Here is an 11,711-nt window from a genome sequence, read left to right on the forward strand (position 1 = left end):
TTCCTTCAGGAAACCAGCTGCTTGGAACTGTTCCCCTCTCCCTTCTTACGCCTCCCGAATGATATATTCCAAACACAGAACCATCTCCAGTATGGCTGCCGTTTTCTTGTTTCTTTGTGAAGCATCATTGTTATGTCCATGTTGCCATCCCAACGTGATTTAATGTGGGCTCAGAAGAGCCAGCAGAGGGAGCCAAGCGGCTGTTTCCAAGCTCTCAGGCCAGGCAAGTGCTTCTCTCTGAGTTCTGACAGTACCTATAGATCTTTCTGTTGGAAAGATAGGAAACTCCCTTGGCAGGGAGATTCTCTGTGTGCTTATGCAGATAGACGTTTAGGAGAGAGAAAGCTGTCTATTAGAGCTGCTGAGAGCTTTGCAGTCATACGAAGCTGTGATGAGACTCAGTGGTGCTGCCTTGAGCAACTGGCTTAACCTCCCTTAGGCATGGTTTCTTTGTGTGTAAAAATGGGGATAACCCAATTCACCCTCATGGGGATGTTGAAAGGGTCACTGTGTGGTTAACAGAGATTTCAGCCATGGAGGCATTTAGGAAATGCTGAGTCTTATGACTTGGGAGCCACTGAGGCAATTTCAGGGCACCCCAACAGTTCACACCTGCCTTTTCTCTCTGCTTGCCCATCCACTTCCTTTTCCTCTCCCTGGGGCTCTGCTTTCCCTCCCTCCCCTTCACTGCCTGTATCTGAGGCCTGGGACTGCCTAACCCCACAGGCCAGGATAGCTAGAGGAGGAGATGAGAAACCAGAGAGTTAAGAAGAAGGCCACTGTGAACACTTGCCTGCTTTCCCTTCACTTTTCAGATGCATTATATATACTTCACCTGGGCTCTTGGTCCCTTGGAAGGCAAAGTTAACCACAAGCCTCTCAGCAAACCCACCCCCACTCCACACCGCCAGAGATATGGGATGTCAGCAAGAATAAAACCCCAGAAGAGAGTTCCTTATGGCTTAATGCACAGAGCTGGAAATGCTGTGTGGACATCACCCTGGGTGGTGTCTGTCCTCACCACACCTGGGCAGCCAGGTGGCTGTGAGCAGGGCTGCACTAGGGGCCTGGGTTCCTGGCGGCGATGGGTTGGGGACTGCGGGGTGCAGCCCCAGCTGGGTCAGAGAGGGTCAGGAGTAGTGTCCAGGCTCAGCTTGACTCAAGGACCTGCTCAGGTCTGGGTTGATGCCACTGGTTTGCTTTGGGCAGGGTCTGGAAGTCTCCATGCCTCCTATCCTCCGGAACTTACAAGAGGCTGGGTCCATCCTGCAACTGGAGGGCTGGTCTTGATATCTTCTGTCCATAGCGGTGTGTTTAGTTTGTTCCCATTGAGACCTTGGGTCTCTTAGTGGAGGCAAAAGGGCCTGTGGGTAGAGTGACCAACTTGTCCTGGTTTAGTCTTGAAAGTCCCAAGTCCCAGGAAACCTCTCGGTCCCAGGGAGGGTTGGCTCCTTCACAGACGTGGCACATAAGGCTTTAATCTCAGGTGAGATCCCTGCCAGAGAGCTGTATGGCTCCAGGCTATGACAGGGGCACCAGGGAACACAATCCTGCTCAAGAAGAAATAACCGTGCCATCTCCTCCCACCACTAGAATTGATGGGGGAGCCAGGCCAATGAATAAGGGAGCCAGGCCAAGCCACTGTCTTCCAGAGTTTAGTAGTGAGAAGGCCAAAGGAGGACTCATGCCAAAAGAGGACACTTGGAATGGCTTCCTGCCTCTGTCCAGAAGCCCCTTCTCCACCGCCCCTGGCCCCCAGGAGTAGGCACTGGAACCTCGGCACCCCCACCTGGGGCAGGCTGCAGCAAGCCCTGCTGGAGAGCAGCTTGTGGACCTTTCCCTCTAATTGGCTGCATTTTCAGCAGTCACTTCCTCTGCCTGCAGCAGAACTCATAAAAAGCCAGGCTTTCTTCCATACCTTTGAAAGTTCAAAGGAACCCGTATCCTGGGGAGATCTGGCAGCAAAAGCACCTGGATCTGAGGGTACTAAGGACTCTGGGTGCCCCCCTGCCCTGTACTGCTTGTCAGTGTCAGCATCCCGTGCTCTGGGGAGGGGAGGTCCAGCCCTTCCCAAGACCAGCTCTGTTTTCTTTTATGGGATGGGGCTGTGCCCTTTAACCCTGTGCTGCATCCTGTAGCAGGAACCCTCATGGCCACGGAGGAGGCCATGAAACAGATGTCAAGCCCATCCTAGAGCAAGCGTGTGATGAAGCTAAATTCAACGACGGCGAGGGGCCAGCCCTGCTCTGGTCACACGCTGCCTTCATGGCTCTGCACCAATTGCATTCCTGCTCTTCTCTGGAGACCCTGGCCCCTGGGTTTGATTGGCAGGTGGCGCACAGGCAAGCTTATCTGAGCCTGAGGCGCAGATGTGTTCAGGCTGGGAGTAGGGTTTGCAGGGTCATAGGCGCAGCTCTTAGGCATTGATTGGACTTGATTCTTCCCCAGCATCCAAGCTGGTATTGTTGGTGTATAAACATCTTAGCTGCTCCCCTAGACTTCAGACCAATAGAGAATTTCTAGGGGAAACTGAAAGAGCTCTTGCTTTCTATTCCAGTTGGTGGCACTTACAAGGTGTCTAAGGAATGCTTGTTGGATGGATGAGTAAATTCCACTTACAGAACAGGAAACTGGGATCCGGAAAGGGGACCTGGTTTAGTTACTCGAAGGTGTCTAGACACAGGATAGGGCTAGACTGGAGGGAAAACTCTTTTTAAACACACTTTCCTCCCTGTAGTGACCTTCACTCTCCTCTACTACCCGTCAGACCAAGAGGCAGGTGCTTGTTAAATGGCACGATGTTTATTTACAGTGGAAGGCTGGCCAGCACCTTCTCTATCCCCTGCATCCTACTTTTTTCCCCTCAGCCCTCAGCCTTGATGCCTCAGGGATCAAATCGCCTCAGGGTGGCTCAGTTTGTCAGAGATCCAGAAGGCAGGCCCTCTGGGTTTTCCATTTGTCCAGCGTTTGCCTGAGCACCTCTGCAGCCGGTGGGCTAGTATGTGGCATCTGTGTTCACATAATTTGTGGTATCTTGAGATGGGATGTCTGCCTGTTGCTTCATATCCCCAGCTTCTAGATCATCCAAGATAGAGGTGACGATTAAGCACTCCCTTTTCCCCTAACACACACACACACACACACACACAAACATACATACACATACAAACACACATATACAGAAACTCACACTACACACTCATACAAACATGCACACACACATGCACACAAACACATACATATCCGCTCCCCGCCACTGGTTGAGGAGTTGGGCTGTGAGAGAAGATAGGCACTTTTCATCTGTACTTAATCACAACATGCTGTACAACAATTGTGCTGTAGGATTTTTCAATGAGTGTCATTGAAATTGCTCTAAGTTTTACTGATAACAATAGATTAATGCTATAAAAATAGGTATGCTTTTTATAGTCTGCAGCTTCTGAAACATGGTCATTTGCTTCATGTTTAAAGAATTTGAGACAGCAGTATCCCTGATGGCTTTTTTATGTTATTAGTTTGCTTCTCAAACTCATCTCCTAAATCCTGCCATGGTGAGTGTCACGCCAGCCCCACCCAAGTTATGAATGTCATCGCTGAGCTCTGCATTAGTGAGGTTTGAATTCAGCCTATCTGACCACAATTCTGATTGTGATCTGTTTTGTGCAATGAGTCACCCTGCTGACCAAGCCACCAGCATCTCCCTGCAATGGGGGCTCTCTGTGGGGCCAGCTTGTCCTCCTGACCAGCCTTCACCTTCAGGGGACAACAGTGGCTCTCGCTGTCACAACGTAATGGGAAGAGCTCAGAGGGGAGCCTGCCGGACTGGCTTTGACTTCTAGTTCTGTCACTGCTGAGTGCTGAAGCTTAGCATTGTTGTGGTGTCCTGCCCCTCGGTTACCCTGGGACTCAGGTGTGTCTTTCAGTCCTCTTGTGAGCTGTAAAAGAGATATTTTAGTAAAACTTCTGACACTGGTTTTATCATCTGTATTGCGACCCACTAATGAAATAAATTTGGTGAGTTGTGATCAGCATTAAAAAAAAGAAATAAAGTAGAATAAATATTGAGTACAAGATTTCTTTTTGGGCTGATGAAAATCCTAGAATTCTAAAAGTTCCCAAAGTAGATTATGGCGGTGTTTGCACAACTCTGGAAATATACTAAAAACCATTGAATCATATGCTTTAAATGGGTGAAATTTTTTTCATTGTGACTTTTTAAATTATTTTTTTATTTTTAAAAATTTTTAAATTTGAGTTCATAATAGTTTATGTCATTGTGAAATTTCTGTTGTACATTATTTCTTGTCTGTCACCACACAGGTACTCCCCTTCACCCCCTGTGCCCACCTCCAACCCCCTTTCCCCTGGTAGCCACTGAACTGTTTTCTTTGTCCATGTGCTTGTTTATATTCCACATATGAGTGAAATCATCTGATGTTTGTCTTTCTCAGATGGCTGATTTTGCTTGGCATAATTCCCTCCAGGTCCTTCCGTGTTGTTGCAAATGGGATGAATTTGTCTTTTTTCTGGCTGAGTAGTATTCCATTGACACATCTTCTTTATCCAGTCGTCAGTCGATGGGCACTTGGGTAGTTTCCATGTCTTGGCTAATGTGAATAGTGCTGCAATGAACATAGGGGTGCATATGTTTCTTTGGACTGTTCATTTCAAATTGTTTGGGTAGATACCCAGTAGTGGGATAGCTGGGTCATATGGTATTTCTATTTTCAGTTTTTTGAGGAATCTCCATATTGTTTTCCATAGTGGCTGTGCCAGTTTGCATTCCCACCAGCAGTGTATGAGGATTCCCTTTTCTCCACACCCTCTCCAACATTTATTGTTTTTAGTCTTAGTTATTATAACCATTTTAACAGGCATAAGGTGGTATCTTAGCGTAGTTTTGATTTGCATTTCCCTGATGATTAGTAATGTTGAACATCTTTTCATGTGTTTATAGGCCATCTGTATATCTTTGGAAAAATGTCTGTTCATATCCTTTGCTCATTTTTTGATTGGGCTATTTGTTTTTCTGATGTTCAGTTGTGTGAGTTCCTTATATACTATGGAGATTAACCTTAAATGGGTGAATTTTGTGGTATGTAAATCATATCTCAATAAAACTACATATAAAAAAAGATTAGCGAGCCCTAAAAAAATCCACCAAGCTGTCCATTTGAGATTTGTGCAGTTTATTATGGTATGTTAGACCTCAATTAAAAGTTAAATATATAAAAATAGGATAGAAAATATCAGAATACCTCAAATGTAGTAAGGGCAAGCATTGTTTTTATGACATATACATGTAAATGTGTCTCTGTGTGTGTGTGTGTGTGTGCTGGGCTACAATAAAATGCATTTCTAACTCTGGGTTGTTGCATAAAATGTAAAGTCATTGGCCTACATCTGCCCAGTCAGAGTAGGCATTTAATAATGGTTATTGATACCCTTCCTTCTTTTCTTTTCTAGAAACACAGATCATGCTCATTTGTCATTGACCTTACAGTGCCGGCGTGTCTGGCACTGAGAGCAGACGTTCAGACTAGCCATAGAGGCCCCCATCCTTCCCCCTTTCCACGTGCATATGCACACACGCATACACAAGTAAGTCAAGCTCTCTTTTCCAGTTAAATAAACATTACACCCTCCAAAGGAAGAACAAACAGCTGGCTTATCCCCAAAGAAAATATGCCTCCGGGCTTCTGGTTTTGGAGGTTTTGTAATGTTTATTTTTCAGCATTCTCTACTTGGCTACTTCCGCCTTTCCTTTGGTTTTAAATACCACAGTTTAAGTTAGCTGCGGTGTTCCGTGACCCTGGGTGGTGGATTGTCTTCATGGACGTGGGGCTCCCCAGCCCCTTCCTCTTCTAGAAGTGCAGAGCCAGTGAAGCTTGTATCCAGGACCTGAAAATACAGAAGCATGGCTGTTGTGTGGTGAATGGATGGCAGGGGTCTCAGCTACTGCCACCACCAGGACGGATGTGGATCGTTGCTCAATCGAGGTACGTAGATTAAGCCATCAAGTGCCCTTGACCTGCTGAAGAGGATCAAGGTGAAAACAGCCTTGTGATGACTCTGTGTCACCAGGGATGAGAACAGTTGTTTTATGTTGCTTTCTGACGATTCTGTTTCCCTTTGGTTGTTTGCCCTCAGGACACCTTTCATGACTACAGGAGGGGGCTGGTGGGGATGTGTTGGATGGAAAGACCAAGTTGGGAATGACAGGTGTGGCAGCTGTCTCCTCACTGAAGTCTGGAAAATCAGGGAATGTTGAAGAATTATTAGAATTTACTCTGGTTTTGTAAGTTGTGTGTTCAAATTTCATTTCATATTATAGAGTAAAACAACTACTAATTTGTGGTGACATTGCAACTGATTTGGGGTAGAGGATTGGGCTCTGATTGTAACTAGCTACCCTGGGAGGGCCGTGTCAACTCTTTTAGGCCCCTGGGGGTCCCTAAGTGCCCAGAGCAAGGGTGGACATTTTTATTTATTATTTTACATATTTATTGTTTTTATATTCTTTTCTTCTTCTTCTTCTTTTTTTTTAATCAAGTAGGTGGTCCATGGTGGATGGTACATGGTGGCAGTTAATCCCAGACCTGAGAGTCCCCTGCCTGGCGAGAGTCTGGCTTTGCCTCTTACTTGCAGCACGAGCTTTGTGTCTCAGTTGCTGCATCTGCAAAATGATAGCAACTCACTCACGGGATTTTGTTTTTATTGTGGTAAAATATACATGCGATAAATTTACTGTCTTACCCTCTTTTAAGTGTATTGCTTAATGGTATTAAATACATTTATAATGTTGTGCTACTGTCACCACTGCCCATCTCCAGAACTCTTTTCACCTTGTAAAACTGAAACTCTGTACCCATTAAACAATTCCCCCTTCTCCCCTCTCCCCAGCCCCTGGCAACCATGATTCTACTTTCTGTCTCTGTTAATTTGACTACTCTGGATACCTCATATAAGTGTAATCATACAGTATTTGTCTTTCTATGACTGGCTAATTTCACTCAGCATAATGTCTTCAAGGTTCAGCCATGGTGTAGCATGTGTCAGAATTTCCTTCCTTTTTAGGGCTGAATAATATTCCTTTGTATGTGTAGACCACATTTTGTTTATCCATGCATCTGTTGTTGGACGCTTGGGTTGTTCCCACATTTTGGCTAGTGTGAATGATGCTGCTGTGAACACGAGTGTATAAACATCTGATCAAATTGCTGCTTTCATTTCTTTTGGGTGTGTACTCAGGAGTGGAATTCCTAGGTCATATGGTAATTTCTTTTTTAATTTTCTGAGAAACTATTATACTGTTGTCCATAGTGACTGCACCATTTTACGTTCTCACCAGCAGTGCACAAGGGTTCCAGTTTCTCTACATCTTTGCCAATACTTGTTATATTCTGAGGTTTTTTTTTATTATAGTTCTCCAGGTTTTATTTGAAGGTTAGATGAGAGAATATATGAAAAGCACTTAGCATAGAGCCTGGCTCCATAAATGGTAGCTGCTTTTGATATTTCAGATTGTGCTTCTCATTTTATAGAAGTTAAGTAAGTGATAACTTCCTCAGAAGCCACCCAAATGCCTAGTTGTCACCTCGTAGATCACTGGTCCCTGAACTCCGAGGGTGTGCAACTGGACCGGAATGGAGTTCAGTTCTACTTTGGAAAGGCCCTGCAATGGCTTAGGGTCATGTCAAGTTTTGTGATTTATTTCTATTTTTATGTTTTGGTGAGGAAGATTGGCCCTCAGCTAACATTTGTGCCAATCTTCCTCTATTCTGTATGTGGGATGCTGCCACAGCTTGGCTTGATGCATGGTGTATGTCTGTGCCCGGGATCTGAACCTGTGACTTATGGGGTGCTGAAGTGGAGCATGCTGAACTTAAGCACTATGCCACCACACTGGCCCAAGCTTTGTGATTTTTGAGGGGAGTGGAGTGGCTTTTAGGGCACCCCAGAAAGGAAGGTCCTTTCAACATAACCCGTCAGAGTCTTTTTCTTGCCTGGGTTCCCACTCCCTCACTGGTTTTATTACCTGGCTTGTAAACATAAGCACTCTATATCAAGAGGAACAATGAGAATATCTTGCTTATATTCCATAAACTCTTCTAAGAAAAGGTATGGAGATTCAACGCAAGATTTGTCTTTGAATTATTATGGAAATGTTGGAAAAAACAACTTTATTCACACAATCAATTTATTTAGTAAGAGAATATTTGAAATGGAATAACTTGCAAGATGAAAAATGGGCTTTATTTTCTTGAATGAGGCTGCATATTGGAGAAAAGAACAAGATGAACATGATTTTAGACAGGAAGACAGCTGACCAAATGGTAATCATTCCCTGACTGCAACATTCTGGAAGAGGCTGTGAGAAGCACGACCAAGTGCTGTGTGCACGCTATTTCTCAGCCAGGCGCTGGCTGAGTTCTACTCTGTCCTCTGCTCCTTCAGCCAAAAGCTGTGCATTTTAGCTGCAGATTTCTGTACCACATTGACTGTGAGGGTTTATACTGTGTCTGGTAAAGAGAAAGCCAGAGAAGTGATTTTTGGATTAGAAACGAAAGAATCCAGTAATGTTAAAAAAAAAAAAAAAGGGAAAAGGATAAAAACTTCCTTCAGTCTGGAATTTTGCTCAAAAGATTCAGAACAAGTTTTTAATAGTCATTCTTTCGTCGGCTTGATAGTTCCTCGCCCCCCTGTTTGAAAACAAACTGAAATGTCAGAGTAATCGTTTTTATTTAAATTTTGATTGTCTTTAAAAGAACTCATTGGAGGACACTACAGCTACAGCTATCTATGTCTATGCATCTATTGCACACACACACATATATCATGTACATACACACATGTATCTTATCTGTGTATACAGGAATTGATACCAGTTTTATAGGGTGGTAGCTGATAAAATCTAGGTGGCCTTTTTTAAGAAAAAAATATAAAGAACATTACTTTACAAAAATTTCCAGAAGCATGACTGTGTTAATGCATTGCTCCAGCGCCTCCCAGGTTCTCGCCCGAAGCCTGAGCTTGGTTGCCTCCCTAGCAATCTGTGTCCGGGCATATGTAAGGTCTCCCCCATTTAGAGGCTCCTGAGGGGTGCTCTTTATTACCTACTTTGCTCCATTGTGCTTGAGTTTGAATGAAATGAAACACTGGTAATGGTAACTAGCAACTAGATATGAATAATCGCTCCACATCCATGGACCCTCCCCATCTTTACTGCCTACTCCAAGGCCAGGAAAAGCATTTTTTTAGAGGTGAATCCAAGTGCTTTGGTCTTGAAGAAGAAAGATGAGAAAAACAGCAACAGTGGCAGGAGTGGGAGGGAAGAGAAAAAAAGAGAGAGGGGGTTGCGGGTTGGGTGGGGGTGGCAGAGTGGTGATGGCTGCAGAGTATTCTTCCAGGTGTGAGAGAAAATGGAAAAGTCAGTGGTTTCAGGCTGAGCTAAAAATGGCCTCTCCTTAAGATCAGAGCAGGAGGTTGGGAGGCTGAATTATTCATGAGAAGGAAATTGGCCGGCTCACTTCTGGGAGCCCCACTAGAATGAAAGCACTTGGTTTGAAGGGAGCTAAGTTGTGTGGTTGCTGCTGATGTCTCTGGGGCACAGTCATGTCCGCCTCTTTCCTGGCACTCTAGGAACCAGCCTGCCCTGGGGCAGCCGGTACAGAACTGACCTCCCGCCCCTTTCCCCTCTTCTCCTCCCCCTCTGCTTTGGCAGAGTGGTCAGGAATGACCTAACAGCTAGATGTCTTCAGGGTCAGGGTCTTGTCATCCTGCTCCTGTCCTCTTCTGTGTGTCCATCTTCTGTCCTCAGAGGCACAGGATCTGTGCACAGGGAGGGGGAGAAAGCAGGCAGGCCCAAACACAGGGGTCCAAGTTAGGAGAATGGAGAGAGACTGGGGAATGTGCCCCATTACAGGGCTGTGGCATCTGAATGCCACGTGTAGCCTGGATTGGATCCTGGGTCAGGGAAAATGGCTATAAAGGACATTATTGGGCAATTCAAGAAGCTGGTATATGGATTAAAGAATAGATAATTGCTTCAGTTTTAAACTTCCTGGATTTGAAAATTACACTACTATTATATGAAAGAACATCCTTGTTCTTAGGAAAAATTGCTGAAGTATTTAGGGGTAAAAGGGAATGATGTCTCTGCAACTTACTTTCAAATGGTTTAGAAAATAATGATAATTATATATGTATATATGTATGTATATATTTATATATGTATATATAGAGAAAGCAAATGTAGCAAACTGTGAATAATTGGTGAATAAAAGGTATCAGGGAGTCCTTTGTACTATTCCTGAATCGCTTCTGTAAAGTTTGAAATCATTTCAAAATAAAAAGTTACAAAATAAAAAAGCAGAGGGTATGGAGTTCTTAGGACCATGTTTCTTGGAGTGCTTCCCCAGCTGTCTGTTAGAATTCCCCAGGTGTTTAAGGTACAGACTCAGGGAGTCAAGCCACGGGAAGTCTCCTCCCACAGGTTTGGGATGAGGCTGAGGACATGCATTTTCCACGAGCACCTCACAAGATTCTGATTCAGGCAGCCAGCAGCTGCCACTTCCTCCTCCAGGCGGACGTGCTTACAATCTAGCCCGGGTATGCCTTGTCGAAGCCTCTCCCTCCCCCATCTCTATTGTCCCTGGCTCATTGTAAGTGTGCAGACTTGCTTCTGAGCCAACCCTGTTGAAGGCAGAGCTGGGGCTGGTTTAGGATTAGGTCACCAATCTAGAGCTCATCGTGATCCCATGTTGACCGGATACCTGCTCTCCTTGTGTCTCTTCACTGACGTGGTGTACATGGTGTCCCTAGAGATGGTCTCAGAGTCATTCAGTCCTCCTAGGAGCCTGGAGATAATGTTACTGACATCGAGGGAGGGCTCCATAAAAGGCCATGGAGGTGATGAGGGTGCTGGTGTTGCTGATGCTGCTCTGATGTAACCATTGGTAATTGATGTGCTTGGGCAAAGAAGGAGCTGAGAATGAGGGCGTGGGTATAAAGCACACCAGATAAAGGAAGAGACAAGTACAGGGTGCGAGGGTGAAACACAGAATGGGTTTGCAGCTATCAATTTGCTTGTTCGGTGAATGAATATTTTTTGGTTCCACATGTGTGAGCACCTGAACACGATCAATGGCAACAACAGACACAGCCCCCTTTTCTCTCCTGAACTCAGTCTGGGCTGGATCTCCTGGTGGGCTCGAAGAGTGGGAAGGCCAGCCCTGATCTGTAATAGAGCCTTAGGAAGGGAACAAGTGAGTGGGAAATAGCACTGTTTGGCAAGTTTGGCGCCAGATGAGTGGGATGAGGAGGGAATTCCTGGATATCAGGGAACTCGTTTTTCTGCAGGTCCTGTCAGCCTGGCAGCTAAAAACCACAGTGTGTGCCCCAATAATAATTATAAAAAAACTCAAGCTTTTGTCTCAAGCTCTCACCAGTGGCCTTTGTAATCATCAGGGGTTCCAGAACTGCAGGCGCCTTCCCCTCTTCTACCCGACAGTGGCCCCGCTCTTTTGCTGGCTCCCTATCGCCATCGCTGCAGGCAGCCTTTTGCTGCCCAGTGTAAGGAAGGTCTCAGCTAACTTCCTCTCCTCTCCAGAGCAGTCCTATTTATTTGTTTCTTATTTACTTACTTTTATTTAACTCTTATTTGTTGAGAAGATAGTGCACTCATGGAGTTGAAAAATAAAAGGTATTAA

General features: G+C 45.1%; 1 long non-coding RNA gene across 2 annotated transcripts; it reads left to right on the forward strand.

Annotated features, from left to right (window-relative positions):
- Positions 1-236: 236 nt before the first annotated feature.
- LOC103541547 (uncharacterized) lies at positions 237-8,965 on the forward strand. Of its 2 annotated transcripts, none has more exons than XR_011524612.1 (3): positions 237-5,999; positions 6,151-6,298; positions 6,554-8,965. It is a non-coding gene; the product is annotated as an uncharacterized lncRNA (long non-coding RNA). The 2 variants fall into 2 exon arrangements; XR_542492.2 differs by having other exon boundaries at positions 6,557-8,965.
- The last annotated feature ends 2,746 nt before the right edge of the window (positions 8,966-11,711 follow it).

This window comes from Equus przewalskii, chromosome 1, assembly GCF_037783145.1.
Source record: "Equus przewalskii isolate Varuska chromosome 1, EquPr2, whole genome shotgun sequence".
Classification (NCBI taxonomy): domain Eukaryota; kingdom Metazoa; phylum Chordata; class Mammalia; order Perissodactyla; family Equidae; genus Equus; species Equus przewalskii.